Source organism: Pinus tabuliformis, chromosome 2_2 (assembly GCF_031772625.1).
Source record: "Pinus tabuliformis cultivar Carrire ecotype Pingquan chromosome 2_2, CPIR1, whole genome shotgun sequence".
Classification (NCBI taxonomy): domain Eukaryota; kingdom Viridiplantae; phylum Streptophyta; class Pinopsida; order Pinales; family Pinaceae; genus Pinus; species Pinus tabuliformis.
The window spans coordinates 265,834,211-265,844,811 of record NC_142300.1 but is presented as its reverse complement, the minus strand read 5'-3'; positions in this window follow the sequence as shown (position 1 = coordinate 265,844,811).

Sequence of the window (10,601 nt, the reverse complement as noted above, 5' to 3'; positions counted from 1 at the left end):
TGTCCATCTTCCGTATGTTCAGGGGACTACTGATAAGATTGGAAGGATTCTCAGGATGCATAGTGTCCCTGTGACCTTTAGGCCCCTAAACACCATTCATATGTCCCTCAGATCAGTGAAGGATCCTATCGACCCTAAAGATATGAAAGGTGTGTATATGATCCCCTGTTCCTGTGGGACCCCCTATATTGGGGAGACTGGTCGCTCCATTAATCAAAGGATTAGTGAGCATGCAGCGGACCTTAAGCATAGGCGAACTAAGTCTTCCGCTTTAGCTGAGCATGCTAAGAAAACCAATCATCATGTTTGTATTGAGGAGGCTAGTGTTATTGCTAAGGTTTCGCACTTCCATCATCGGAAATTTAGGGAAGCGCTTGAGATTGAAAAGAGGTCGAGCAATCTCAATAGAGAAGATGGCTGGAAAATCAGTAGGTGTTGGGTCCCAGCACTCTCTTCCTAGTCATTTTTTCTGCCCCCTTCCTCCTTTTTTTTTTTTTTTAACTAATTATTATTATTTATTTTATTAGATATTATTATTATTATTTATTTTTTATTTTTTATTTTTAAGTTAGCTTAATGTTAGTTTCTAGTTTTATTTATTCTTATCTATTTTTATTTTTATTTATTTACTTTTTATCTCTCTCTTTTTTCTTATTTATTTATTTTTATTTTACTTTATTTTATTTTATTTTATTTTTTATTTTTTATTTTTTTTTACTTATATTATTCTCTTTATTTTTATTTTTATTTTTATTATTATTATTTATTCATTTAGTTATTTTTATTTTATTTATTTACTTATTTTTATTTTTATCCATCTCTTTCTTATTTATTTATTTACTTTTTTACATTTATTTATTTTATTTATTTATTTTTTAACTAACTTGTATACACATATAATTTATTCATATAGGAGAGGTCCTTTATAACTAATTTCCTTTTAAATACTAATTAACCGATAATTTTTAATTATTTATTAATACCTTTTAAACTAACTATTATCACTAATTTAAATTATTTTTATTTATATATTTTTATTTATTAAGGGATTGATCACCTATATAACTTATCTCCCTTATATTATTAAAAAAGTTTTGATCCCTGTCCAATAGTCAAAATTAGTTGTTGGTCAAGTTAGCCGTTGGAGGCTCTGCTCAGTCTATTTAACATGCTAAGCTGGATCTGTTTCTTCAACTTGTCCTGACAATGAACCACACTGGTTGGTTCAAAACGCGTCGACAAATGATATTTCATGTGATCTTTGCCGAAAAATCTTTTGTAAACTTGATATGGATCACAGAAGCCTCAACTCTACAAATTATAAAAAATAATTAAATTGATACATGTGAGAATAATTAAAAAAAAATTAATATTTTTAAATACAATAGAATAAAAAATGATTTTATATTTGTTAATAAAAAATTAATAAAATATTTAACAATATTAATTATAATTAATTAAATTATTTTTAAAAATAATTTAAAGATATAATGTTCAGATTTATCGCAGAAATTATATAGAGAATAAAGGGTTGACGTGTTTCGAACTTAGATGGGGTGACGAAATTCGAGATACATGCATGTGTAATGAATGTTTACATAAGGCAGTAGGGAAGGAGGACAATTTGTCAGTCTTTTGATTCTATAAAGGTGTAAGGTGAGGGGATCGGTGTAGCGGGTGAGCTTTCATTCCTCCTCCGCGTGAATGTCTATTGGTAAGGTCAGTGGGTTAATGATGAACGTCGGGGTCATGGAATGTTATATTGCGATGACAGTGGGGAGGCTGGTAGTTTTTGGTCTAAGCAGTGTTAGTCTGTCTGGATTCTTCGGCCCGTGGGTAGTCTAGGAGTGGTGAAGAAAAAGTCATCTTCGCATCCTCCACTACAAAAGGTTTGCAAAAGCTTCAAGTTCTTCTTTCTATGCATGGTTCCTCGCTTCTGTCAGCGGATTGAGGGAAATTGGTATGGTAAGTTGGTCGGTCTTTGTGTCCCTTCCTGCACTGCGTGATAGCTTTTTCCTTGAGTGTTTATGTGGTTAAGATGGTGTTTGGGTCTTTTTTCCACTAGTAAGCTTCTGGTTTTTTCTCCTTCTAAGGTCTTACTCAGGAATTCTGAGACGCATCACTGGGCAAGCAACAATTGATCTCGGAGGTTGCAGGGAGGTCTGGTGGGAGTCGTTTCGGCTTCTAATTGGCTTAGGTTTGGCTCTTGTATGTCTATTCTACGGCGTCAAGGCCTTTTCCCCGCACCTCTGTTCCTAGGAGCTTCCCCCGTTTGTGGATTGGAAGAGCCATTAAGCTGGCCGACGTGGTTCTTGTCTTTGTGTGTCCTCACCTCACTCTTTGCAGGAGAGTGTTGGTTGTCTATTCTGGAGGGAAGGCTCTTGTAGTTCAATATAGGGTAGTTGTCTGGTTCGCTTTGGTTCTCGGCTTGTCGGGAGTTTCTGCAGATCATTGTTGGCCCTGTCTTGGGGGCATCTTCTTTGGCTTTTGGTATGCGACCTGTGCCACGTATTTATCATTCCCATCCCATTCAGAGGGGAGCTCTACCCAATCATTGGGGCTCCAGCATAGAGCAGAAGTTGGCGTCGGGTGGTAGGGCTATGGAGAGACCCACGCGGGGTGGGCATATTGCTAAAGGTGTGATCAGAGCGCCACCGTGCGCTCGTGGAGGTAGACGTGGTGTGATTTCAGTGCAGGGTGGACGTGCTATTGGAGGAGGTAAGCGAGGTCATGTGGCTTGTGGGGGTGGAGCAGGAGTGCGGGGTTGGCGCAGAAAGCAGGGGCACACTGGAGTTTTTGGCCGAAAAAATCACAGAAAGGATTGTGGTGGTTTGGTAGGGTCAAAATCTGCTTGTTGAAAAGTTAGAGAAGCTGGAAACGTGGTTGGATCACTCAACATGTTCAATGTTCATATAGGCCCCCTTCTCCTCTAGGGATTGGGTTGTACAATCCGGCATCAATTACTTCTAATGATTAAGCATGGTTACAAGTGTTATTCTGATTTTGTTTGTTGACCTGTCAAGCTTTAGACCTCTAATCTATATTTACTTTTATTTTTTCGTAATATGGTGATAACATTAGTCAACAAACCTAATCAAAATAAAACTATTTACATTTTAATATTTATATACTTTCATTTTATTAATAAATAAAATCTTACCTTACAATATTTTTTAATATATATATATAGATATATAAATAAGTTATTATAACAATATCATATTTATTTATTTTTATATGAAAAATTCATGAATTTGATTTTTCTCATTTTAAAATCTTCGAATCTAGTGATTGAGAAAAAATGTTTAATTTTTTATAATAATCTTCAAAATTTCATACTCTAACAGACACTTTTCGAGTTCTTAAAACTTCTATTATTATAGAAGTTAGTATTCTTTAAAAAAAAAAGTGGCACATATATAAAAGTAAGTAAAATCTTTGTCATCATTTTATTTATATTTTATTTCTTTAATATTTAATGTTTTTTTATTTTGTTGTAATATTTTGTGGTAAAATTTTTTAAGTCTATGGTGGATGTTTGTAATTACTTAGTTATATGTAATACTGCATCGTGGATTTTTTTTATTTTATTGTGGATGCTCACCATATTCTATGGTGGATTCTATTAGGTGGATGTTTGTAATTATTTAGTTATATGTAATACTCCATCGTGGAATTTTTATTTATTTTAATTTCACAGTGGATGCTCATGATATTCTAGGGTGGATTGAGTGGATATTTATAATACTCTCTGCAATGGATTTTTACAGTTTTATGGTGGATTTATTATATCAGTTTTGTGATGGATTCAAATATATCATAAGAAGTCTTATGGTGGACACATGAGGTCTATAATGGATTGAAAGTTATCATATAAAGTTTTAGGATGGATTACAGAGTTTTAAGGTGGATTTATCATATGAGTTTTGCGATGGATTGAAGTGTATCATATGAGTTATGTGTTCAAAATTCTTTTTTGTAATTCATATAAACTAGGTTGTTCAATAGATTTAGATATTGATTGATTGAAAGATCAATTTTTATGGTGTTGGTTTTGTGGCACTTTTAAACTTTATTTTAGATTTTATTTTAGTGGTTTCAGGTACATTTTTATATTCTTAATGGTCTATTGTTGGTATATATATATGTATCTATATATATATATATTGATTACTTCTCCATATATGTCAAAATCTCAATTTAGGAAAGGGAGGTCAAGCAAAGTCACCCTAGAAATTATTTATGTTCATTTCAATTCAGTAGAAAAAAAGGAGAGGAGAGAGAAATAAAACATAAAATAGAACTAGTTACAATGCTTAAAAACAAAATCAAGCACTATATGTACACTATGGGTGCTTCCCCACATATGTCAAAACCTCAACTTAGGAAAGGGAGGTCAAGCAAAGTCACCCTAGAAATTATTTATGTTCATTTCAATTCAATGAAAAAAAGGAGAGGAGAGAAAAATAAAACATAAAATAGAATTAGTTACAATGCTTGAAAACAAAATCAAACTATTAGAAAATGAAATATTGGGGTTTGAGACTAAACTAAAAACAATGAAAGATGGGATACAAGAAATGGAAAAGCAGAAATACTCAACGGTTGAAGAAAATTTTACCTTGAGAGATGAAATTAAAAAGTTAAAAGAAAAACTAATAACATTAATCTAGCCCTAAATAGTACATATACTAAATTAGATATCAAACCCATCAAAGAGGAAATGAGCAAGCTAATTTAGTTGGATCATGAGTGCAGTAAAAGAGCCTTGAATCTTATAATTGCTGACATAAAAGAGCATAAAGATGAGGACACTTTAGAAATAGTAAAAGAAGAACTAAAACTAAGTCACAAATTGAAACAACTTATCTTGTAAAAGACTGATCCATGATAGTGTAAGTTGTAGTGATCATAAATTTTCCATACTTAGGAAATCTCCAAGACTAAAAGGGACATGAATCTTTATAAATGAGGACATCATCCCAATACACCAAATTGAATTAAGGAAGGAGGTTCAAAAGGTAAATAAAGCTAGAAAGGAAGGAAAATGGGAAATAATTAAAATAAGGAAAGCCATTATTAAGGATAGAGACCCAAATGAGAGTAATAAATAGGAAAACACGTCGAATCCTCTTTTGGAAACTTTTGTGACTTTCCAAGTGTAAATGTCCTATGTTATATTAAGTTAGATCTTAAGTGAAATTGATATTATTTTTTAGTTCAAACTTGGAAGCATGATGAGTCTAAGGTCACTCACCTGATGGATTCATTTTATGATCAGCTTGGAAGAAGAAACGTCTCGCAAAGGAATTGGAGGAATAATTTGTTACTTAAAAAAGAGTGCCTCACCTCACACTTGTCTTCATAAGATATATCCCCTCAATCAATACATTTTGATCAAAATTTTTGACATCAATGCTAAGGCGATTTATATCGCAATTTGTTATTTCACACCTATCAACCCTACCTTTTATAAGAAAAACAATCTAGATAAGAATTTCCCTTATAATTTCCATAGAGTAGGATATTTATAGTCTAAGGAATGAAGGTGATATCCTCTGGTTAGGAGACTTTAATGTTAGAACCACATCTAACAAATCTATTCTTCTAAGTAATGTTTGAAACCCTAATCCTCTTTGGTTGGACGACGACCTTGATTTAGCTATTAGATTCAAAAGAAACTCTTGAGGCCTAATCGAGAATTTATTTATTATCAAGTTATTCAAACTCTGTAGTTATCAATACATTATAATTTGCAACAATTTATTCAAGTGGCCAAACTCCAACTAGATGACTTGTGTTCATGGGTTTGGAAGCAATGTTGTGGATTATGTGATCTCCGATATCCTTGTTCCCAAAAAAATTATAAACTTTGTCCTCTTAAATGACCAAGAACCTGACTCTGAACATAGACTTTTAACCTTAAGTTTAAACTTTCCCATGCAAAACAAGAACATGCATTAAAATTGTGAGACTCAAAGCTATTTGTCATTTGATAGGAGTAAAAGGGATTATTCTTAAAGGATTTAAATATGGATTTACACCCCTTAAATTATAAGGATAACATTGAAAACCTTTATCATAATTTTATTGCAACCCTCTTTGCTACCATTAGCAAACTCTCTATTGAATTTTCATATAAAAAGAATAGTAGAACTACTGACCCTTTGTATGAAAATGATTGTAAAATTTCTAGAAAAGTGATTAGGGATGCTCCTAATGAAACCTTAAAACTTGATAAGATAAATATGTACAAAGATATTATTAAAGGAAATAAAAGACACTACATAAGTAGAAAGCAAGAGAAGTTATTGCACCTCTCTAAGTTTGACCCTAGAAAGTTTTGGAGGAAAATTTTGATTCGTATCACTAAAGAAAATCATTTGATTCTCTTCAAGATTTGGAATATTTACCTTAAAACACTTTATCAATCCCATAATTCCATGGAAACCATTTTGAATGCCCTTGTAGATGACAATATGTTTTCTTTGGAAGACATTGAATTTGGGGTTGGGGTTAAGTCGCTCACTAATGGGAAAGGCAAGGACATTGAAGGATACCAAGCTACAATTTTTAAATGGGAGAACCTATCCTCATTTGCATATACATATGAACTTTAATTTAGCAGTGAAGCAAGAATTCCCTAAGCCTTGGATGCAGAACCTTATTGTGCCTATCTTTAAGAGATGGGATAAAAGAATTCTCTCTAATTACAGGACCACTATGATTAGTCGCATTTTAGCCAAGTTTTATGGGCTTGTTTTGGAAAAGAAGATTATCCTTTAGTTTGAAAGCAGTGGTAAAAAAGCTAAAGCTCAAGGCCAAGCTAGGTTTAGGAGATATCATTCAATCATGGGCCATCTTATTACTTTGAGGATAATTGTAGAGAAATGCCACAATAATAAAATCGATCTCTTTTGTTGTTATGTTGACCATAGAAAATCTTTTGACATCTTTCCTAGAAGAAAGCTATGAAAGAGGCTAGAATAGATAATGGTTCCTCTTGATTTGATTGTTGATGTGATAGTTCTATACGGGAATGTTGTTTTTGATCTTAGGATGACTGAGGGTTGGAAAGAAGAAACGAAATGCACTATTGAATTCAAGAAATGGTGTCTCTTATCCCCTACCCTTTTTGGCATATATATTGATAAGCTATAAGAGTGTTCGGAAGATGTAAGTTATGCTGGCCCCACGCTCATTGGTATAGTTATAACTCTTCTCCTTTATGCTGATGATATTTTTTTTAATAAGGATTCATTACGATCTTTGAAAGAAACTCCAAATCCTCCAATACTTCTACTTCAAGATGGGCATAATTGTTAATACAAAAAGCTAAAGTTAGGATAATTAAATAGAAAAAGATCATCTATGATGCTTTCAATTATGAAAACAACTCCTTAGAGGTAGTTCCTTCATACAAATAGCTTGGAATAAACATCCAACATAAGCTCAATTGGTATTATCGTATTGAGAAAAGGATAAATAGAGGTTGGAAAGATTACTATGGGCTAGAAAACAATTGTAAGTTGGTAGGTCTTTAGATTATAGATAAAAAAAATTCTCATCTCTAAGACTCTCGTCACTCATGTTATTTTATATGGTTGTGAATTTTGGTGTTAAAATATAGCTATAGAATTGTGGAGGAATTTTGAACAGATCCAAAAGTAATTTATAACCCACAACCTTAAAAGCTAAAAGAAATACTACCTACCCTATCCAATTGATCGCAGCAAACCTTCCCCATTGAAATTATGGCTATGACTAGGTATCTTATGTATAATAAGAAGTTATACAACATGGACACCAAGAGGTTTCTTAAAATTGATTCTAGCCAAAACCCCCGCCTTCAGATTAAGAAAGGGTGACATAAGGATGCCCAATCTTGGGTTGACTGCTGGGGAATAAAGGAGGAGATCATATTGCAAAATCCAGATGATAATAAAATATTTTTACTTCCAAGTTTAAGGAGAAACTATGGGGAAATAAAAAATCTAGAGGGAAAAAGGAAACTAAGATATTATAAGGATGTGATCAACCTTAATCTTTAAAACCAAAACTATCTTTCTACCTTGACTAGTATTAAGAATAAAATGAAAACTACCAAGATAAGAACTAATTGTCATGAACTTCATAGTGAAATTAGGCATTGAATAATTTCCAAAATGCCATGGGATGAAAGATTTTGTCACCCGTGTGATCCAAAGAGGGTTGAAGATGAAAAACACATTCTCCTAGATTGTTCATCTTATACTCATGATTTAATTTTCAAAATATTTGTCACACTACGAACCTTCTTAACCATTTAAGTTAGCAAAACCATGATGATCTAGTTCTCTCTCCAAAATAGATATAGCCAAAAACTCATTTTACCAAAATGCTAAAGTTTGAATTTGAATTTATTTCCCTCCTCACTACGCCAAAATAAGTTACTGACGATATTTGGGTAGCTAACCACCGACGATTATGAAAATATGAAGATGGAGTGGGCAATTGAAATGGTTAAAGATGGGTACAATTGATACCCATATAGAATTCTATGATATAATGTACAAAATCCCTTGTTAGAGGCCAAATAATCATGGGTCTTCCTTAGATGCAGTATGGGAATGCATGTGGGGGTTTATGGGGCAAGATTGCTAAGTGTAGAGAGGGTGATGAAGACCTAAGACGTGTAGAGGAATAGTTTGCTAAGAGTAGAGAACACCTAAGAGTGAAAACTGAGTTGATTCACAAGTGGGTTTTTTATTGGTAACTTCTAGTAGATAGAACTTCCTAGTGTAATTGAATTTCATGCCACAATTGTGCTAAATCCATTTGGGGACCTTTCTTGAATATTTGGGCATGTTAAATATTGAAACTAGTTGTTAATTCAAGGTAGGAAAACATGCACCTGAGCTAGAAAAAGAGGGTTACAAATTTGATGTTGGTTGTGTTGGAGAGAAAGCACAAAGAGGGAAGGTTGTTGAGGGACTACATTGTTAGAGAAGGGATTTTCTTGTGTAGTAACAAATACTTAAGAAGTCATCTAAGAAAATTATGGAAGTCCTGGACCAGTGGGTAAAGAGTGACTTCCATTGTTTTCTTGTGAAGGAAAGTGGCTTTCACTACTCAAGATTCCTTAAGAACCTAAGTTTTCCCCTTGTGGTATCATAGCTTGGGTAGGGGGTGGCCAACTATAGGAAATAATAGGTACAATTGAGCCTATGGTTGGGTGTAAAGGAACACACCATTCTTTAGTTGTAGATAGAACATTTTAGATAAGTCTTTTCATTTGTCTTTAAATTGGTTTTATCTTTCACCCCCACCACACCCCCCCCCCCCCCACACACACACACATATAAACTTACATATACACATACACATACATATACATATATAGGCTAAATAAATTGGGTTTGAATGGAAGAGAGCTTCTAAAGATGCTACTATAAGTCTGAACACTTGGTCTGTTGTCAGGCACCACAACTAAAATATAGGCTTGATCTAGCAAGATGAAAACCTCACAAGTGACATAACAAGTCTTATGAAAGTAATCAACAAGACTGAGTTTCCACAAGACATTTGATGTTGTGATATAATACATTCATTAATGAAACCATTTTTCCTTGTAAATTTCGTTTTAGGGGTAATACAGGTCCCTACAGTTGAATCCTTCCTCTAACTACCCAAAAAATAAGAAAGAAAGACATGCTATACACTTCTAGTTTATCTACTTTGTTCTCTTTCTCCTCTAAGTGTGTTTTATATTTTTATTACAATTGAAGGTTACAAGGAGGGTAAGTTTTAATGGAAAATTAACTAAATTGAGAAGGGGGGTTGGGGGGGCGGGTGGGGTGTGAATCAGTTTAGCACATTCATGGTTAGATTTTTCTTTTCTTCTTAATTTTTATCTAAACTATTCAATGAGAATTTTAACACCATATAAAATGAATATTTAATATATGAAAAATATTTAATATGTGAACCACAACATAAAAACTTTCATGACAACATAAAATCAACACACAAAATCATCACATGGATAACATATATAAGTGGAAACTGATAAAGGGAGGAAACCATGACTTGGTTATTGTTGTGATGCAAAGGAAAGCTCCTACTCCCTTATTACATCTAATTTTCTGTAGGCTCCAACCTACATGAGGTTGCTACCTCAATTTTTCTGCAAGCTACAATTTCCAAGGAAGCTCCAACTCCCATCAATTTTCTACAGGATACAACCACACATGAGGCTCCTACCTCAACTAGCTCCAACCTATTCCTTTTATCAATATACAACTTGAAATGAGACTACAATCCCCTGAAACATATAAGAAACAACGTGTTGGTTTACCTGGTCTATAGCTCTACATATCTCCATCTTTGTCTCTTCTGCTTCTCCTCCTCAAATTTGCTTCACATTAGCTCTATATATGTGCCAAGTAACTAAAACACAACACCTCAATCAATTCTCACATTCTCTAACTCTCTAACCATGCAGCCTTCCAACCTCACACATTTTTATAAACAAACTTTGATGGTTGTTGGTATTCCAAACATGAATATGAAGTGAAAAGACTTGTTTCTTTGCATTCCACTCATTTGTTTCATGCCTTTTG